This window comes from Rutidosis leptorrhynchoides, chromosome 3, assembly GCF_046630445.1.
Source record: "Rutidosis leptorrhynchoides isolate AG116_Rl617_1_P2 chromosome 3, CSIRO_AGI_Rlap_v1, whole genome shotgun sequence".
NCBI lineage: Eukaryota > Viridiplantae > Streptophyta > Magnoliopsida > Asterales > Asteraceae > Rutidosis > Rutidosis leptorrhynchoides.
In genome coordinates this window covers 196094-219127 of record NC_092335.1, presented here as the reverse complement: position 1 = coordinate 219127, position 23034 = coordinate 196094, and positions in this window count along the sequence as shown.

The following is a 23034-nucleotide window of genomic DNA, read 5'->3' as shown; positions in this document are numbered from 1 at the left end:
AGGTCTTTATGCTAGTATTCAGGTGCTCCTGGATTATGTAACATTTTGCAACCTCGGGTTGTGCTTATTGAAATCTTGTGGTCAATGCAATTAAACTAATTTTTTGATAATTGTTTTTCAGATACTGTTAAACTATTAAACCTGTAGATTCACCGAGATTATTGTTGACCTATTTTTGCGTGTTTGTATTCTCAGGTCCTTAAGAGGTATATGCTTCCCTATGTTTGATGATCTGATCTGGCCGAGGAGTCAGCATGCTTTTAATAAAGACAATTATTACTATCGCATTTAAATTTTTGCATCTCCTTTTTATTACTTTTCATCATGTATGTATTTATTTTTCTCTGTTTTTATTTATTTATCTATTCATTTATCTATTTATTTATTTATTTATTTATTTTATTTTACTTAAAGTATTTACTTTACTTATTTCTTTTCTTATCTGTTTTCGTTTTATTTTAATTTCTCCTATCTTTTGGACCGGAGGTCCTCTTGGAAGCAATCTCTTTATCCATCGAACAGAGGGGGGAGGACTTTCCCTACTCTTGTGAGTGTTTCACTCGGGGTGGGGAAATGATTTCTCTCTATTCTAAGATAGAGGAAGAAGTATCTACGTCTCACCTCCCCCATACCCTATACATGTGGGATTGGGTATGTTGTTGTTGTTGTTGTTGTTGTTGTTGTTAAACTTGTGACGACCCGAAATTTCCGACCAAATTTAAACTTTATCTTTATATCATTCCGACACGATAAGCAAAGTTTATTAAGTTGAATCTCAAGAATTTTAAACTATGTTCATACATTCATGTAACCTCGACCAAATTTCGATGATTCACGAACCATTATTTAATTGAATATCAATCTGTATATATAGGTATATGCATATGTAATAACTTGAGAATATTAACAAAGTATTAAACGTATAATACTTTACATAAACGTATTAGTTTCAATATGGTTATCAATGAAATTAGAAGATAATATCAAATGATTGATTTATCAAATACATTGTATGATTACGAGTCTCTGTTAAGAGGACCACTTTGATTTAGGAAACCTTTTCTTTTTATCGGTATTCGGAATAAATGGTAAGGTAATTTACAAGTAAGAACAAATGTGTCAATTTACGAAGGTTAGACAAAAGTTAATGGAGAGCTAGATTTCCATAATATTCGACTGATCTATTTTCAAATATATGAAAACGATTTCAAAAATTGAATTATTAAAAACCTGTTGTTTATAAAGGTAAATTGTTTTATAGAATTAAAAGGAATTAATTAAAGCTTTACATATCATTTCAAAAACGTAAATGTGTTACGACATAATTTTTCATATTATTTTAAAGATCTTAAAATAAACTTTGAAATATAATTAGTTTCGAAAAACTAAATATTATATCATTACATAAATATTTTCATTACTTACGATAGGTACAAGTTTATATTTGAAAATATATATATATTACAATGTAATATTAATTTAGTTAGAAGACGTGTTGATTTAAAATAATACTTATATATATATATATATATATATATATATATATATATATATATATATATATATATATATATATATATATATATATATATATATATATATATATAACGAAGCTATGATTTTTAGAAGCAAATGACCACAACCCTCAAATATATAAGTTACATTTCTTATAATATAATTCATCGATGTTTAAGTCTAATTTTTGATAAAGGTACACATCGCGTAACGTAAAGTGCAAGTTTTCTAAGCGTAAGTAACGTCGTTCGAAAAACTGGAACCGAGACATAAGTCGAGCGTTAACGTACAAGTTTTAGGAATTAAGGTTACAAGTCACCTATGCTCATAAATATAATATAATACATATATAATTATATAATTTAATTAAATATATATATATATATAATATAAATAAGAGTGTCGGCAGTTTGGATTGATTGTTCATGAGCTGGATAACTAGGCCATGCGATCGCATGGCCAATGCTCATCAAAACCATGCGATCGCATGGAGCAGCTGGTGGCTAAATATCCTATAAATGCAATCGGTTTCTGAGCTGAATTCATTCACAATTTACTCCGTATAACTAAACACTTATATATATTATTAATATTATTATTTTTATTAATATTAAGGTTAATAATATTAATCTTATTATTATTAGTATTAGTATTATTATGAGTGATACTATTAGTAATATACATAAAATATTACAACGAGGTTCTGCTCGCGTGTTTTCAAAACAAGTTTTTGAGAGGGATATAGCTAAGGAAATTATGGGTTATTGCTTTGGAGGTTATGGGTATGATTCGTGGGTATGCTCGTGAGGTCAATCTAGTGTTTATCATCTCCGTCGCGTCTACGTACCTTTCCTGCAATATTGAATCTCAATATTGATACGTGAGCACTCATAACTTAACTTTTATATATTATTAGTGTATCCCTGACTAGTGCTCAAGTATATAGGATTATGCATGCTTGTACCTTTGTTATTATCTTTATTATTATCGTTAGATAGGTTATGTTAAATCCTGAAATAATTACATATGTGGTTGAGATAAGGTATATAATATGCATGACGTTGGAAAGCTAGCGAAAAATTAAGAACTTTTCATTTATATATTGAATGGTTTCGATGAACAAATTAGAAGTTATAGTCAATTGAATTTTTGTATTATTATTATTATTATTATTATTATTATTATTATTATTATTATTATTATTATTATTATTATTATTATTATTATTATTATTATTATTAATATTATTAATATTATTATTAATATTATTATTATTAATATTATTAATATTATTATTATTATTAATATTTTTAATATTATTATTATTATTATTATTATTATTATTATTATTATTATTATTATTATTATTATTATTATTATTATTATTATTATTATTATTATTATTATTATTATTATTATTATCATTATCGTTATTAATAAAAAGTATTATCATTAAAAATTGTTATTTTTAATATTATTACTATCGTTATTACCGTTAAGATTATAATTAGTATTATTAGTATTATTATTTATCATTAAAATAGTTATTAGTATTATCGTTAATATTATCATAATATTTATTATTATTAGTATTATTGTAATTAAAACTAATATTAGTAACATTTAATTATTATGATTACTATTATTATCATTATTATGAACGCGATATAAAAGACGACTAACAACTATTAACAAATTGATTAGGAAATAATGAGTATAAGTATCATGATGAAATTAAAATATTGAAAGGTATTAATTTAGATAAAAATATCGTTTTCATTATTTTTATCATTATTATTATTAAAAGTATTATTAATATTAAAACCATCAATTTTACAAAAATTATTATTTATAGGAATATCATTGTTAATATAAAATATCATTATCATTTTAATAAAAATTATCATTTTATCATAATAACATTTTTAGTAAATATAAATGTTATTATTATTATTATTAATAGAATAATAGTAATTTTTACGTACTATTGATATTATTTTATCAAATAAATATACGATACAAATATATTTACTACGTGTAATATAATTACATTAATAAAACCTATCCTATTATTTTTATGATATTAAATGAACTTTATAAATTTTATTACTTAAGATATATAAAAGTATATTTTTTATTATGTAAATTTTAATATGAAATTTTATTTATTAATAAATGAATTATATTATTTACTCTAATAAAATCTATTAAAAATATTTAAATATATAAAATGACTATATTTAAGTTATATAATAATTATGTATAGATTTTGGAAATCATTTTGGCCAAGATGACTTTTGTTGACTTTTGTATATTTAGTCTCGAGCATTAGGATTGTGATACACTACGGTTTGACCTAAATTATTAGACAGATATTGACCAACATATAAATATATATACTTAATATAGGTTCGTGAATCCGAGGCCAACCTTGCACTTGTTCAATGCCATCATATGCTTAATTACTACGAAATACAGTATAGTGAGTTCATTTGATCCCTTTTTACTCTTTACATTTTTGGGACTGAGAATACATGCGCCGTTTTATAACTGTTTTACTAAATGCTTTTGAGATACATATTTTTGAACTGAGAATACATGAACTGCTTCTATAAACGTTTGACGAAATAGACACAAATATTCAAAACTACATTCTATGATAGAATTATTTGGATTCAGAGGTTCGATTTCTATAAAGATTGTATTATCGACCATCGGTGAGATGATTTCGTCATTGCACTGCGTGTTAGCTACCGATATGGTTCGATTTTGTAGTTAGTAACGGTGAGATGATTTTGCATTGCACTACGCACTAGCTACCGTTTTAGCTACCCTCGGTGAGATGATTTCGCATTGCACTACACGTTAGCTACCGTTGTATTATATTGTGTTCGATTTTGTAGTTAGTAACGGATGAGATGATTTTGCATTGCACTACGCACTAGCTACCGTTTTAACTACCCTCGGTGAGATGATTTTGCATTGCACTACCTACTAGCTACCGTTGTAAAATTATATTGTATTAACTACCACAGTGAGATGATTTTGTCGCATTAGCTACCGTTGGTAAGTTATTTGAAAGGTTCCGGTGTTCTTCATATGAATGATTTTTACAGCAGTGAGCAGACCTGCACAGACTGTTTTCTAAATATGAATATCTTGTGGCCTATTAAAATATTAGAAATGATTATTTATGATAAACTAGTGAACTCACCAACCTTTTGGTTGACACTTTAAAGCATGTTTATTCTCAGGTATTAAAGAAATCTTCCGCTATGCATTAGCTCAATTTAAGGATATTATTTGGAGTCATTCATGGCATATTTCAAAAGACGTTGCATTCGAGTCGTTGAGTTCATTAAGATTATTATTAAGTCAATTATAGTTGGATGTATTATGAAATGGTATGCATGCCGTCAACTTTCGATGTAATGAAAGTTTGTCTTTTAAAACGAATGCAATGTTTGTAAAATGTATCATATAGAGGTCAAATACCTCGCAATGTAATCATATGTTATTGTATTCGTTCTTATGGATTAGGACGGGTCTTTACAAAACTTTTTCATCTGTTTAATACTATTGGCTTGTGGTTACGATCACAATAGTGTTACTTATTTTGGTTTATTGACTTATGTTTTGAAAGTCAACTGTTTTTAATAAAAATAAATGCGATTGTTTTTGAAACGTCTCATATAGAGGGCGTAACTATTAACTGTGGGACCTACGATTAACACGCCGTTAGATGAGAATTTGGCGGGGTGTTAAAGATGGTATCAGAGCTAATGGTTGTAGGGAACTAGGATTTGCATTAGTGTGTTCATCTGAGTCTCTAGGATACATAAGCGAGTCTAGACTACAACCCGTACTTAGAACTTTATGAATTACTAGACTGCTACGTATATTGTGCTTATGTTACATGTATACTAACTTGGTATATTTATGGAGCGTTAGATGTCTGATCCTAAACCCAAATATGTTCATGGTTCTGGTCTCGGTCCCGATACTAAGGCTAGCATTGCTTTACCTGCTAGTGCTATTAACCCTAACTCTCATCCTAAGACTCGTACTACGCCACTTTTTGACCACCCACGTAAGCGCAAGATTGATACATGTAAGGATGAATACTACATCATTGGTCACAGTAGTTTGGGGCTTTTGTCTCCCCAATTTATTTATCGCCATCCCAGCTTACTATCCACTAGTGCTATGAAACCTTCACGATTGCTACTACTACTGCTGCCGCCGCTGTCGTCGCGGCCGCGGCTGCCGCGGTCACTGCCGCCACCGTCGCTGCTCCTGCTGCTCCGCTCCTGCTACTGCTCCGCTGCTGCTGCTGGTGCTTGAAATGTCCCGTTCTTATTGATTAAAAACGTTCCATATTAATTGATTTCATTGCGAGTTTTGACCTCTATATGAGACATTTTTCAAAGACTGCATTCATTTTAAAACAAACCATAACCTTTATTTCATCAATAAAGGTTTAAAAAGCTTTACGTAGATTATCAAATAATGATAATCTAAAATATCCTGTTTACACACGACTATTACATAATGGTTTACAATACAAATATGTTACAACGAAATAAGTTTCTTGAATGCAGTTTTTACACAATATCATACAAGCATGGACTCCAAATCTTGTCCTTATTTAAGTATGCGACAGCGGAAGCTCTTAATAATCACCTGAGAATAAACATGCTTAAAACGTCAACAAAAAATGTTGGTGAGTTATAGGTTTAACCTATATATATCAAATCATAACAATAGACCACAAGATTTCATATTTCAATATACATCCCATACATAGAGATAAAAATCATTCATATAGTGAACACCTGGTAACCGACATTAACAAGATGCATATATAAGAATATCCCCATCATTCCGGGATCCTCCTTCGGACATGATATAAATTTCGAAGTACTAAAGCATCCGGTACTTTGGATGGGGCTTGTTGGGCCCGATAGATCTATCTTTATGATTCGCGTCAATTAGGGTGTCTGTTTCTTAATTCTTAGATTACCAGAGTTAATAAAAAGGGGCATATTCGATTTCGATAATTCAACCATAGAATGTAGTTTCACGTACTTATGTCTATTTTGTAAATCATTTATAAAATCTGCATGTATTCTCATCCCAAAAATATTAGATTTTAAAAGTGGGACTATAACTCACTTTCACAGATTTTTACTTCGTCGGGAAGTAAGACTTGGCCACTGGTCGATTCACGAACCTATAACAAATATGTACATATATATCAAAGTATGTTCAAAATATATTTACAACACTTTTAATATATTTTGATGTTTTAAGTTCATTAAGTCAGCTGTCCTCATTAGTAACCTACAACTAGTTGTCCAAAGTTAGATGTACAGAAAAAAAATTGATATATATTATCTTGAATCAATCCACGACCCAGTGTATACACGTCTCAGGCTAGATCACAACTCAAAGTATATATATTTTTGGAATCAACCTCAACCCTGTATAGCTAACTCCCACATTACTGCATATAGAGTGTCTATGGTTGTTTCAAATAATATATACACATGGGTCGATATGATATGTCAAAACATTTGCATACGTGTCTATGGTATCCCAAGATTACATAATATATTAGAATACATGTATAATACAATATAAGTTAGCTAGGATATGATTAATATAGATTTGTTACCAATTTTCACGTAGCTACAAGAAGAAAAATTATCCAATCTTGTTTTAACCATAACTTCTTCGTTTTAAATCCGTTTTGAGTGAATCAAATTGCTATGGTTTCATATTGAACTCTATTTTATGAATATAAACAGAAAAAGTATAGGTTTATAGTCGGAAATATAAGTTACAAGTCATTTTTGTAAGAGGTAGTCATTTCAGTCGAAAGAACGACGTCTTGATGACCATTTTGAAAAAACATACTTCCACTTTGAGTTTAACCATGATTTTTGGATATAGTTTCATGTTCATAAGAAAAATCATTTTCCCAGAAGAACAACTTTTAAATCAAAGTTTATCATAGTTTTTAATTAACTAACCCAAAACAGCCCGCGGTGTTACTACGACAGCGTAAATCCGGTTTTACGGTGTTTTTCGTGTTTCCAGGTTTTAAATCATTAAGTTAGCATATCATATGGATATAGAACATGTGTTTAGTTGATTTTAAAAGTCAAGTTAGAAGGATTAACTTTTGTTTGCGAACAAGTTTAGAATTAACTAAGCTATGTTCTAGTGATTACAAGTTTAAACCTTCGAATAAGATAGCTTTATATGTATGAATAGAATGATGTTATGAACATCATTACTACCTCAAGTTTTCTGGATAAAGCTACTGGAAATGATAAAAATGGATCTAGCTTCAAAGGATCCTTGGATGGCTTGAAAGTTCTTGAAGCAGAATCATGACACGAAAACAGTTCAAGTAAGATTTTCACTCGAAATAAGATTGTTATAGTTATAGAAATTGAATCAAAGTTTGAATATGAGTATTACCTTGTATTAGAAAGATATCTTACTGTAAATAAAAAAGATTTCTTGAGGTTGGATGATCACTCTACAAGATTGGAAGTAAGCTAGCAAACTTTGAAGTATTCTTGATTTTATGGAACTAGAACTTGTAAAATTTATGAAGAACACTTAGAACTTGAAGATAGAACTTGAGAGAGATCAATTAGATGAAGAAAATTGAAGAATGAAAGTGTTTGTAGGTGTTTTTAGTCGTTGGTGTATGGATTAGATATAAAGAATATGTAATTTTATTTTCATGCAAATAAGTCATGAATGATTACTCATATTTTTGTAATTTTATGAGATATTTCATGCTAGTTGCCAAATGATGGTTCCCACATGTGTTAGGTGACTCACATGGGCTGCTAAAAGCTGATCATTGGAGTGTATATACCAATAGTACATACATCTAAAAGCTGTGTATTGTACGAGTATGAATACGGGTGCATACGAGTAGAATTGTTGATGAAACTGAACGAGGATGTAATTGTAAGCATTTTTATTAAGTAGAAGTATTTTGATAAATGTCTTGAAGTCTTTCAAAAGTGTATGAATACATATTAAAACACTACATGTATATACATTTTAACTGAGTCGTTAACTCCGTTAAGTCATCGTTAGTCGTTACATGTAAGTGTTGTTTTGAAACCTTTAGGTTAACGATCTTGTTAAATGTTGTTAACCCAATGTTTATAATATCAAATGAGATTTTAAATTATTATATTATCATGATATTATGATGTACGAATATCTCTTAATATGATATATATACATTAAATGTCGTTACAACGATAATCGTTACATATATGTCTCGTTTCAAAATCATTAAGTTAGTAGTCTTGTTTTTACATATGTAGTTCATTATTAATATACTTAATGATATGTTTACTTATCATAATATCATGTTAACTATATATATAACCATATATATGTCATCATATAGTTTTTACAAGTTTTAACGTTCGTGAATCACCGGTCAACTTGGGTGGTCAATTGTCTATATGAAACCTATTTCAATTAATTAAGTCTTAACAAGTTTGATTGCTTAACATGTTGGAAACACTTAATCATGTAAATAACAATTTCATTTAATATATATATAAACATGGAAAAGTTCGGGTCACTACAGTGCTGCTCCTGGTGCTTCTCCTGCTGCTGCTGCTCCTGGTGCTGCTGCTGGTGGTGCTGCTGCTGCTGCTCCTCCTGCAGCAGCTGCTGCTGCTGCCGCCGCCACCGCCGCTACCACTACTACTACCCCATTATTGTTAATCGATACTGTTATTACACTATTGATAATTGCTACTATTACTTAACTACTACTCTCACTATTATCGATCGCTACTAAGGATCACTACTAAGGATCACTACCCTCGTTTACTACTCGATACTATGCTTCATTACTCGTAACTTGTATATTTCTATAGCGTTGTTTTCATTGGCACAATTTAGGTGCGCTGCTCCGCTATGAAGAAACATGTCTCGTGCAAGGATGACCAATTCTGGACTACCTTGAACACATTGACGTAAACTACCATTTATTCAAATTTCCTTGGGACACACACCTTCAAAGGTTGCATTAACTCTTTCGATTGAATACGATTTTATTTGAGATACCATTACACCTTGTTCACTTTTGTTCTCCATGATTATATTTTTTTAAACTTCATGGAGTGATGTTGGAATGGAGGTATGGATTAGTGTAATATAATGAAACCTGATCAACGTTGTTATATTACAGTAAGTCATACCAAAGTTCTAATGGCTCGTGATGGTGATGATTCCTGATTAACCTTATCACCGCCGCGTACCATGTTACATGACTCTGTTATTTTCTTTGTTGCCATCTGAAAACACCGAGACCCTACATAACACAATCCAAGGACACGCCTTTCTTCATTGGCATGTCATTTTTATGCTTCTGATAAATTGTTAGCTGTTACTCAACTTCAAAACCTATATAACTACATGTATTCTATCCCATTTTCACCTAGTTTTAACGCTGAACTACAAGATGCTTGATGTGGCTACACCAATACGAAAACTTCTTCTCCCATTATGCTCATACTTTTCGCAAACATGATTCTCCTTATCTCATGCCTCAATGGTGAAGGACGTTACACGCACTATACTAGAATCAGCCACGAGAGTGAAAATTTTAACAAACTTTTTCGTAAATCATGAAGTCGAGGGACCACAGCAGAACATTCATGATACCTTTCACGTTTGAAACTCGGAGAAACACTTAGAAGAGTAAAACTTTATCGTTCATCTCTTTGAGATACGCTTGTACACCAAACTTCCTTTCCTCCGAGAGTCCATAGAGGTCTTGGACCGCAAGCTCAAACAACTCAAACAAAGCATCATTTCTACTGTAAGAGTTCGATGACCAGAATTCACGTGGGAGCGTGAAGATCAGATGAGACTAAAGTATCCGCAACTGTTTTCCTGAGGAGACGACTACGGCGGACGTGAACTAAAATTTCCGGACGAAATTTTCAATAACGGGTGGGTAATGTAACAACCTGACCTTTTCCGTTAAATACTTAACGACCGTTAGTTAAATTCTATGAATTTATACGCCAGAAATTTTTCTTAGAAAATACTACTTTTAATATTTGCTACATATTACTTGATTTCATACTTTGGTTTAAAAGTATACAAGAAACTTAGAAAACGCAAGAAAAACGTACAGTTAGTGAAAACTGGAAAAACGTCTTTAAGACAACGAAACGATTGATAATTCAATTTTAATAATTATTTTATATAATTATTATGCTTTAAAGATGCTTTTAATTTATTAGAAGTTTTAAAAATTTAAAATGCGTAGAATTCGCTAAAACACTCGGTTAACGTTCCAGCTTTCGGTTTCGGTTAACGCCATTTAGCAACGAATTAAATAATTATTATTTAGAATAATTAATCTATATAATTTATGTAAATTAGACTTCTTTTATGATTAAGAAAATTTAATTTAAATTTAGAATCCGGAAAATTAACGTTTATTGATTCGGTTCGCGTTTTCGGTTAACGACACTCGATGGATTGCACAATGCTTGAACTAGCTAGACAAAATAAAGCCCAAGGACCTATTTTCCACCCCTTGGCAGAAATCCACAATAAGGGGGCCTCATTTGGTTTATTTTGGGCTATTACTTCTGCTAGTGTCCATTTAACTTTGATTAGGGCCCTAAAGCTAACCCTTAAAACCCCTAATTAGAGAAATACACTCATTTATCCTCTCTTAACCCTAAACCACGAAATTTACAGCCACATATCATCATCTTCATTGTCGATCATCATCCATATCATAACCCCATCAATTTTGCTCGTTTGCTCTTGCAATCAACACGAAAGTGATAGCCTTGATCGTTCTCTACGCGTTGGTGTTAATTAATTATGCTATAGAGGTATAAAATCACTAACCCTAATCTTATAAAATCTGATTTTGATCAATTATGTAGTGTACAAGGGTCTAGTGCTCAATTGATTACGATTAGAGTCATTACTAGTCGTTAATTTGCGCGATTGATGTCGTTTGTATGAATCACGAATTTAATTGCTATGAATCTGATTAAATGAGTTTATGTACTGATCTTTTAATGTATCTAGATGGATAGATATCAAAAAATTAATAAATCTGGACTTTGGATTAGCGTATTTTCGTTACCGTATGCGTAAGTTATGATCAATCAAAGTTTTCGTTAGGGTTTTGCATGCTATACGAATTTTCTGGAATATATGATTTATGAATTTTTCACTAAAATGATAACCATTGAACTCCTTGTTAAAAATCATTCAATATAGACTTTGGAATCAAGTTAAATGGTTTTGAATTGCTCTCGGTATATTTAAATGAAAATTGGTGTTTTATATTGAGGTGAAACTGTTTTCGTAGTCACAAGAAATGACCTCACATGAATTATAAGTTGATTGAGACATTGACCTTCTGGAATATGATTATTTAGATGTTTTTAAGCATATAACATTTGTATGATAACTTCTAAAAATGTTGTTCGCTATGTGTTATAAGCATCACCAAATCATATGTCTGATTGTGCTCAAAAACTGAAGGTCTGACTTTAATGAATTAACAGTAACAGTATAAATTGGCTACATGAAAGTTTTTGGTTATTTTATCACTAAAACCTTGGAGTTCCTAGAGTAATATCCAATTGGCCGTTCATTAAAATCTGTTTTCTAATTTAAATGAGAATTTTTCTAAAACTGTTGCGCGTGCAGAAACTGATTTGGTAAACCGTAACTAGACCCTTTCTGAAACCCGACTTGTAGATGTCGTATGAGACCCTGGCTAGACTTTTTGGAAACTTTTATGAGTCTAGTTATTATCTGGAGTTGGTAATATTATATTGATTTATGTGCTATGAATTATGTGCGTTGTTTGCAACTTGTGTATGAATTTGATGCTAAACGATAAGCTGTAAACGCGTACTTGACAAACTGTGAACTAAAACATGTTAGTTGACCTAGGATTTACACGTTGACCAAGATTTCATGACCTACTGAGATGTTTGACTTTAGTTGACCACTTGACCAAGTTTGACTTTTGGTTTGACTTTGGTTGACTTGCTTGGACTAGTTGACTTTTTCTTGTATGTGGAGTCAGTCTGAGCACTAGGACTATGCGTACACTATGGGTTGACATAGTGTGACATATGTATTTACTTAAGGTAACTTATTTGCTTAGGTTGCATTTTACGGTCGTGACTGTTCGACTACCGTTCCATTTTACTAAGAGATTTACTGTGCTTTTGCAAAGGTGAGTCTACAGTCTCTACTACTCTTTACATGGGATGAGATAACATATTTTTTCTAAATTTTTACATATTATGCACGAGTAACTAAACGATATACATATGAGTTCAGATCAGAAATCCCTTAGCTTGATTATATTAATTACTTTATGTAAGCTCGACTTATAGGGACGGTACCGTTAGGTTTGACAAACCTTGCCTCAATGTACGTGATGCTTATTTTGTTGTAACTTGTACACTTGATTGGTGTATGCTTAGAAAGAGTAAAAGGAAGACGCGTAGCGCTTTAGCTATCCGCAGGGTTAAAGTCTTATAATCAAGTGCACATAATAATGTATAATTTTTACGATATTTTTCAGAGATCTCGTGGCCTAACTTACTAAATGCTTTACTAAACCTGTAGATTCACTCAACATTTTCCTTGACCTTTTGCATGTTTTTATATCAGGTCTTTAGAGGTAATGCTTCCGCTTGCTGAAGTTGTCTTGCTTGCATGTTTCTTGTACTAGAGTGCAGTCCATCATGTTTTATCGTTTCTATTTTCAAGAACTTACATTCGCATTGAAAACGACTTACTTTAATTAATTTTTGAGGATATTTACGTTGGTCATTGATGTCAAAATATTTTCGAAATTATTTTACATTTAATAACTTTGTCACTTGAACTTAATGCGAATGTTTTCGGAAAATATCTCATATAGAGGGCGTGACCGTTAACTGTGGGACCAGGGTTAATACGCTGTTAGTAGATTCTGATGAGGTATTACATTAGCGAAATGAAACGAAACTATAATCAAATATATTTGCATTTAATTTAAAATTTTAATTAGAAAAACAATTATAGAGTTATGATTTGAGAGATATTAAAAAGTGTCAAAAAATAATCGAACAATTAAACCAAGATGTCACTAAACGTGTAAGGATTTGCGGCTAGTAGGGATATATTAACCCCAATAATATTCATAATGTACCTAAATAAAGTGTTACATAAAAATAAATATCAAAATTGTATTTAAATATGCATAAGAGTTCAAATCCAAAGGTAATAATTATCGTAATTTCTAAAAGCTCAATATTCACCTTTAGAATTTGCAAACTACTTTTTCGGTGTGAAAACAATTTCGAATGAAAACAAACCTTCAGGAAGTCTTGATCATAGCGTCGTTATCTATTCATCGTGTGAAAGTGGGTCCAATTTTCAACCGAAGTTTTTTTAGCACGCTGGCCACATAATTCGGCCCAATTATTTGGCCAACGTAATGTGCTCAAAAATATGTTTTGCGGCCATGAATTATTAATGAAACGAAACTATAGTCAAATATATTTGCATTCAATATAAAATTTTAAAATAGAAACAATTATAGAGTTATGAATTGAGAGATATTAAAAAGTGTCACAAAATAATCGAACCATTATACGCAGATGTCACTAAACATGCAAGGATTTGTGGCTAGTGGGGATATATTAACCCCAAAAATATTCACAATGTACCTAAATAAAGTGTTACATAAAAAATAAGTATCAAAATGGTATTTAAATATGCATAAGAGTTCAAATCCAAAGGTAATAATTATCGTAATTTCTAAACGTTTAATATTCACTTTTAAAATTGTAAAACTACTTTTTCGGCGTCAAAATTATTTCGAATGGAAGCAAGCCTTCGGGAAGTCTTGATCATAGCGTCGTTATCTATTCATCGTGCGAAAGTGGTTCTTCCATTAACAAATGTTAAAGCAATTAGAAGTTTCCTAGGACATACTGGATTTTATAGGCATTTTATTCAAGACTTCTAAAAAATTACTCGTCCATTAACAAAACTCTTAGAGAAAGACGCACCTTTTGAATTTAATGAAGATTGTAAGAAAGCGTTCTCTATTTTAAAAGAAAAACTTACCAACACACCTATTATAGTATCACCTGACTGGTCCAAACCTTTCGAACTTATGTGTGACGCTAGTGATTACGTTATAGGAGCTGTTTTAGGACAACGAAAAGAAAAAACACTTTCATCCAATTTATTACGCTAGTAAAACATTAGCAGGAGCTCAATTAAATTATACAACCACTGAAAAAGAGTTGTTAGCTATAGTCTTCGCATTAGATAAATTTCGTTCATATTTAATAATGAATAAAGTAAAAGTTCACACCGATCATTCTGCACTTAAATATCTTCTAGCTAAACTTGATGCTAAAGCTCGACTCTTATGGTGGGTTTTACTCCTACCAGAATTTGACATGCAAGTTATTGATAAAAAAGGAGCTGAAAATCTGGCAGCAGATCATCTTTCGCATTTAGAGAATCCTAATCTAGACAATTCCATCTAAATTAGAGATACATTCCCTGATGAATGTCTCATGATGATCTCTGGTGAGTCATATCCATGGTTTGCTGACTTTGCGAACTATTTAGCAGCAAAAGAATTAAGGAAAGATTTAACGTATCAACAAAGAAAAAAATTCTTCGCTGATTTAAAACATTATTTTTGGGAAAGTCCTCACTTATTTAAAGTAGGACCCGACCAAATCATTCGATGTTGCGTACATGGTAAAGAAGCAAATGAAATCCTAATACAATGCCATAGTAGTGCACCAGGAGGACATTTTGGTCCAAATTACACAGCTCACAAAGTATTAGATTCTGGATTATATTGGCCTACCATATTTTAAGATGCGCATAAATTACTTTGGTCATATAATGCATGCCAACGAGGAGGAAATCTCTCAAAGCGTGATGAAATGCCCCGTCAAAATTTTCAAGTATGTGAAATATTTGATGTGTGGGGTATTGATTTCTTGGGACCATTTCCCTCTTCTGAAAGAAACCAATACGTTCTTGTAGCTGTTGATTACGTTTCTAAATGGGTTGAAGCAAAAGCTCTTCCCACTAATGACTCGCGAGTAGTAGTTGACTTTCTTAAGAAATTATTTTGTTGATTTGGTTTTCCTAAAGCTTTAATTAGTGACCGTGGAACCCATTTCACTAATCAACTACTTGAAAGAGTTCTTAAAAGATATGGTGTTAACCATCATTTTTCTACAGCTTATCACCCTCAAACGAGTAGTCAGATTGAAAATACTAATCGAGGATTGAAAAGAATACTCGAACGAACAGTTGAAAATAACCCAAAACTTTGGTCTTGAAAATTAGACGGCGCATTATGGCGTTTCCGAATTGCCTACAAAATACCTATAGGAACTACTCCTTTTAGGTTGGTTTATGGAAAAACTAGTCATCTATCCATTGAAATTGAACATCACACATATTGGGCTTTAAAACAATGTAACTTAGATCCTAAAGAAATAGAAAAACATAGATTACTTCAACTAAATCAACTTGATGAACTTAGACTTTCAGCTTATGAAAACTCAATAATTTATAAAGAGAAAACGAAAAGATGGCACGATGCACGAATTAAAAATATTAAAATATTTTAACAGGGGATAAAGTCTTAATTTTCCAATCAAAATATAAATTTTCTCCTGGAAATTTAAAATCTAGATGGATGGGTCCTTTCATAGTTAAGCAATCTTTTTCTACTGGATATGTTGAGTTATATAATAAAAAGGGTGAAACATTTAAAATAAATGGTCATAGATTAAAAATCTACTTTGAAAAAGATGCATTACTTGGAGGGGAAGAAATTTCCCTTGCTCCAATTAAAACTTAAAATTATGACTTAAAATACTGTAGAGTTTTGTAGAATACTTGTATATTAATTTTGTATTTCGAAAATTGAAAATTTGAAAATTTTAAGCGAAGCCGCCGGCTTGGTCTACTGAAGCCGCCGGACTGGTGAGATCAGAAAAAGCTGCAGACTGTCATTTCAATTAGTGGTTTTTGACCAACAAAGCCGCTGGCTTGGCTTTAAGGCCGCCGGCTTTGCACTCCAGACAGTTTTAACCCTAAACCGCCCCATTTCTTCATTTTTACACTTACACCTATTCAAAAACGCTCTCAAGGAGAAAATTTGATGTTTTCTTAATCCAACTTGTAATCACTCATGGATGATAGAGTAAGTTTCAATTTTTAACTTTACATTATCAAAATCCTTTTAATTTCTGAAAAATCTGCCATGATTGCTCTATAAAAACATGAAGCCGCCGGCATTAGCATGAAGCCGCCGGCATTAGCATGAAGCCGCCGGCCTCATCTATCTGATTCCTTGACAAATTTTTGCTGATTATATAATTGATGAATTATAAATTTCTATAGAATGCTTGTTAATTATTGTTAGATCTGTTTGATTGATGTTATTAGACTTAAATTGATGAATGCTGAAAAAACCCTAAAATTTGGAAACTGGCATAAAGCCGTCGGCGTGATAACAAAGCCGCCGACATCCTGATAAAAGTATCCGATTTGAAAATTATACTGTTTGAATAGGTTTGTGGGAAAATTTGTGAAAATTGCTTATGCAGGTTATGAAGCCGCCGGCTTGGCTTAAAGAAGCCGCCGGCTTGGCTTAAAGAAGCCGTCGGCTTCGTTCGACTGTTTATTTTGTTTTGCTAATGTTTATTTGAATTGTGATAAAACAGAGAGTTAGGAACAGGGAAGAGCGTGAGGAGACTGAAAAGAGCATGAGTTGTTGAGGTTTCCTCAAGATGAAGATAGGTTTGAAACTATGGCACACAGGCTCAAAAGGATGATGCGTCAGGAGATGTTAGCTCCTTATACGATTGATTGGTCTGCACTTAACTCAGCTGGTTTGTTTGATACTTATAGGGAGATGCTTCAGACTAATTATTTGGTACCTCTGGCTAATGGAGGGGGGATGAGTGTAGTGTTTGAAGATTGGTTCAACTTGTTTATCAGTCGGGAGACCATTTACCCTAGTTTGGTTTATGAGCTGCTTGCTTCTATCGTCTGCTCCTATCACATTCAGAGTGTGACGGATTCCTCATTTTTTTAATTCGTTTGGATGGGCGTGAGCAGTCCATGAGCATGGTTAGTATTGCACGAGCTTTGGGTATCTATGGGGAGTGTGTTAATGAGACTTGGCTTGAGGGTTATTTGATGACTGCTGCTAGACAGGGACGATCGGGTACTAATCTGGGTTTTAATTATGATGCTGCTTGGAGTGATTTTGGTGATCAGTCTATGGGTTTTATTAATACTGATGTGAGGAGGAAGCACATTATCTTTCCATACATGCGATGTTTTCACGTTCTGATTTCTCACACTATCGCCTTGAGAAAAGCTAACTCAGCCTGATTGTTGTATTTGTCTCAGTTGTTTAATCATAATGCAGTGAACATTCCTTATTGTGTGGCCGATTTTTTAAGTAGCTCGGCGAGGGGTATGACTCAGGCGAGTGCTGTGTGTGGTGGTCATTTTGTGACCATGATTGCTAGAGCTTTGGGGGTTCTGACTGTTGGTTTGCAAAAACTTATGACTTAGGTTGGTGAGGTAAATGCTAGGATATGGTTGAGTGCTAAAGTTGCTAAGAGAGGAGCAAGTGAGAGTTATATTCCGTATGAGGTGGTGGTTGGCTAGTTGATGGATGTTAAGCAGCCACATGAGGCACCTCACACTGAGGCGTCGAGTAGCCGATCTAGGGGTGGTAGGAGAGGTGCTCACAGTGGTATGGATGATCTGTTGAGGGTGATTGATATGATGACTGCCCTGAACATAAATCAGGGTCACATGACTTCTATGATGGGAGATCACCACTGAGAGTTACTGGCTAGGCACCAGGAGGATAGGATTGAGTTTGATGCATTTAGGAGGGAGACTACTTATGAGTTGGGGCGTATTGATTACTCGGTTCAGTGGGGAGTTCATTATAATGAGAGATTCTATAGCCACTATTCGAGTTCATATCCCTTTGAGGCCACGTACTATGAGTCGCCACCATATTATGCTCCTGATGTTGCCTATCCACCAGCGCGTTATGACCGCACCTATGCTCTAACCCAGATCCAGCCTGCTGCTAACAGTGATGAGGATGGTGAGGAGTAGGGGATGTTGAGACTCTGTGATGATTTATTGGCTATGTTATGTTTTAAAACATTATTATTATTATTATCTACACTTTGGTCTGTAAAAACTTTAACTATGTTTAATTTTTGTATGCATGGGAACCTTTTTATTGTTATATGTTTGCTTGGTTTATTATCATGTATATGTTTGCGATGATGATTGAAGGACGAACAGATTAAGAAGCAATTAAAAGATGCGTCTACGTTTAAAGGCTCGAAAAAGGGGAGAATTACTTTTTCTCACTTTCACTTACTTTCATTTTTATTTAGTTTATGCAATGAGGACATTGCAACTTTCTAAGTGTGGGGTGGGAGATGACTAAGTAATTGAGTTAAATTTGTTAAGGTTAAAATAATTGAAAAATGGGTACAAAATTTAATTTTTGAAGTATAAATTCTTAGTCAAACTTATGTCTTTTTATCTAACTTAATCTTAAAGCTAATAAAGAACTACTCTCAATTTTGAGATCGGATTACTAAAAATAGCAAATATACGCCAAAAATTGTGAAACGATTGCAAACTTATAGCCACTACCATATGGCATAATAAGCATGGACCACCGAGGCAACAAAAGAGTCCAAATATGGGCCAAGATAGAGAAATTGCTAAAAGCAATTGTTAAAAAAGGAAAGAGAGCCCAATGAAGGCCACCAAAGAAAAGAGTTTCAATGAGAACCATATATTTTTAAAATTCTATAGAACACAAAAGAGTCCAATGATGACCAAACTGTATAAATCTGATTTAATAAACATTAGGACTGCTTTTATTTCTTGGTCTGGTTCAGACTAGTTTTTTTAATAATAAAAGCTAACTTATAATTAGACATCTGTTTGACTTTGCAATTTTGCTTCAACTCTCTATACCCATTTAAATTGTTTAAATTTATGTAGCCCTATTTGAAATAATATGATAAATTTACTTGAGGACAAGTAAAAGTTCAAGTGTAGGGTATTTGATAACTCCTAAATTATACACTATTTTTATAACATTTTGAGGAATTATCTTGTTATTTTAAAGTCATTTATATGCCAAAACACACTAAAATGGGGTATAAAAGGAAAATAGGTATTTTTGATATTTTGTTTGAGTTATGTGCAAAACAGGAGCAAAAACAGTGAAAAATGAAGAACGTAGAATGAAGACGCCGACGTAAGGGCTATAAAGCCGCCGACTTCCTTATGGATTTCCAGAATGTTCCAGTATCGTTCGTGAAATATGTTAAACTTGGAGCCAAAGAAAAAGTGAAGTAAAGCCGCCGGCTTCACACAGAAGCTGCCGGCCTCGTGGACACGGTTTCTCGACTTACTGATCAAGTTCAAATAAATAAGGAAACCAAATCAAAAAGATTTGTCGGATAAATAAAGCGGCCGGCTTGGCAACAAGCCGCCGGCTTAAGTTAGACAGTTATGCATTTTTGACTTAATGATCACGGTTTACTTGGAGAGAAATTCACCGCCTCAGGGGAGCCACCGGCTTCACCCTGAAGCCGCCGGCTTGGGTAACTGTCTTGAAACATTATAAATAGAGGCCTTAGGCCAGAGTTTTTGATATCTAATTCAGTTTTCTCTATTTTTCAGAATTCAAGTAAGAATTAGTTAGGTCTTTATTTCTTTTCAACATTCAAGTTCATTAATCAATCATTTGGTTTTCAATTTCTTCTATGTCGGTATGATTCTTTATCTTATTTCTTATCCTTTGTTTGTTTTTACTTTATTTATGAGCTAATATCCTTACATATGCTTGAATCATGTAACATCTTGTGATCAATTGCCTGAACCGTTAAACTGTATGAAAGAAAACAGAAATCCAGATAAGGGACATGAAGCCGCCGGCTTCATGGACCAAAGCCACCAGCTTCATCTGGATTATTTAATTTATACTCAGATCAAATTAAAAAGTATTCGTCGGAATTATTCAGAAATTTCAACGAAGCTGCCGGCTTCGTTGACAAAGCCGCCGGCTTTATGTGATGTAAACAGAATTTATGTTTTGACAGAATCTCTGGAATTCCTGTTATGTTTTATGTTTGATTAAAGCACCACCGTTAAATTAATCTGGTTTACATAAATCAATTATTATTAGGTTTTAACTAGAACATCACAATGTTTAGAACTTAATAAACTTAAATATAATCGGATTGATTTAGTTGTGAGGATTATAGCTAGTAACTATAATTAGGGTTTGGTTAATCAAACTAAATCTGTTATCAGGTCTTAATACAAGCATGAAGTCTTGCCATCTATCTTAGGGTTAACCTGATCAATTAATCTTGAAATAGGTATTCTTAGGTCATTATCAATCTGAGTTTGATCTTAATTCAAAAAGGCAATTGTGAACAAGGTGTGAAAGATTCAAGCATGTGTTCTCTTTATCATTGTTTATTTCTTCTAGTTATTTATTTGCAATTTATTTGTTTATTGTTATTTAAAGTTTAAAACCCAAATCTATATTCCTAAATCCACTCGTTCTCTTGGGACGAACCTTAACTTACAAAATACTAAATTATATCTGATCGGGTTTTGTTTCTCGTTAGGGTGTTAAAAGTAAATCGTAAATCAAGATATTATAAATTTAAAAGTAGATTAAAAAGGCATGCATTATTGCACACACTTTTGACACATCAACTTTTTGGCGCCGCTTCCGGGGATCGTAGTGGAATCAAAAGAATATAAGCTAAAGCACCTATATACAAGTGGTGACTGTCTTCCTTTAGGGAAAGGTTGCTGGGCTTCCGATTTAAAGGGCTCTGCTGAAACCTAGACGCTGACAGTCATTTGTTGATGAATAACATAGAATACTTAAAGCACTTAAAACACTTAGAATATACAATGAATGATTTAAAACTCTCTATGGAATATCACTTAAGAGCTTCAAGACAAATTCATGGAACTGCCATAATTCCACCAACTATTAAAACTAATTTCACTATTGAAAAACAAATATTAGACCTAATTAAAGAAGAATTTCATTTTAATGGAACTATTGAAGAAGATGCTTATCAACATCTCCGTAACTTTTCTAGTATGTGTACACTTTTTAAATATAATCAAATAGAAGATGAACATATTTATCTTATCCTTTTTCCTTGGACACTTAAGGGAGAAGCTAAAGATTGGTTTAATCAACTTCCTGAAAGGAAAATTGCTACATGGGATCAAATGTTTGAAATTTTTTTAAAAAGATTCTTCCCACCTTCTAAAATGATAAGATTATAAAATGAAATAAATCAATTTAAACAAGAACCTCAAGAAACTTTGTATGATGTTTGGACTAGATATGAAAAATTAATAAAGTCATGTCCTCAACATGGATACAATGATGTTTAAAGATTAATGCAATTCTACAAGAATATTACTATAGCTACTAGAAAAGAAAAATGCACCACCGCTGGAGGTGCAACCCTTTCTAAAACTCCCGAGGACTTACAACAATTAATTTACGATTTAGCCGTTCAGTCACATGATTGGTATCAATTGAATAAAAAACAACTAGAACTTAAAATTGTAGCTAGAAATGAGATAATTTCCTTATAGGAAATGATAGAGGTTTTGGAAAAAGAATTAAGAGAATTGAAAGAAAGATCCATGATAGAAAATATCTCTCAGGTATCACAAGAGGAAACTATAAGTAACGGATTAGCAAACGTAATGAGAGGATATATTTACAGCCAAACTGAACTAAATAATGTTATTTTATATAAGATCTCTGAGTTACATCATAATCATCAAAGTTTGATATTAAATTTAGAAAAGGATCTAGGAACCTTATCTAAACAATTAGCTGTTAGGGAAACTGGAACACTACCATCTAATACCTTAGAAAATCCAAGGGGAAACTCAGAAATACAAGCTAGAACTACTAGGAGTGGCAAAACAACACAAGACCCTGTCATACCTAGTCAAGAGGAAAAACATGAACCACCTAATGAAGCTAGTACTACAAAAAGTAACGATGAAACTCCCTTGAAAACAGATTTATCTTTTAAAACTGACAAACCTTTAGAACCCGTTCCATACCCTCAACAACTAAGGAAAGCCAAACAACAAAAACGTATAGAGAATTTCGCTAATATGTTTAATAACATAAATGTTAATATTCCTTTAATAGATTTATTGAAAAAAAATCCACATTATGGAAAATATTTAAAAACCTTGTTATCTAACAAAGGATAAGACGCTGAAAATTCTTCTAGGTTTATTATCACAGAATGTAAAGTCATTTTTCAAAAGTTTGACATACCCGAAAAGCTAGGCGATGCAGGA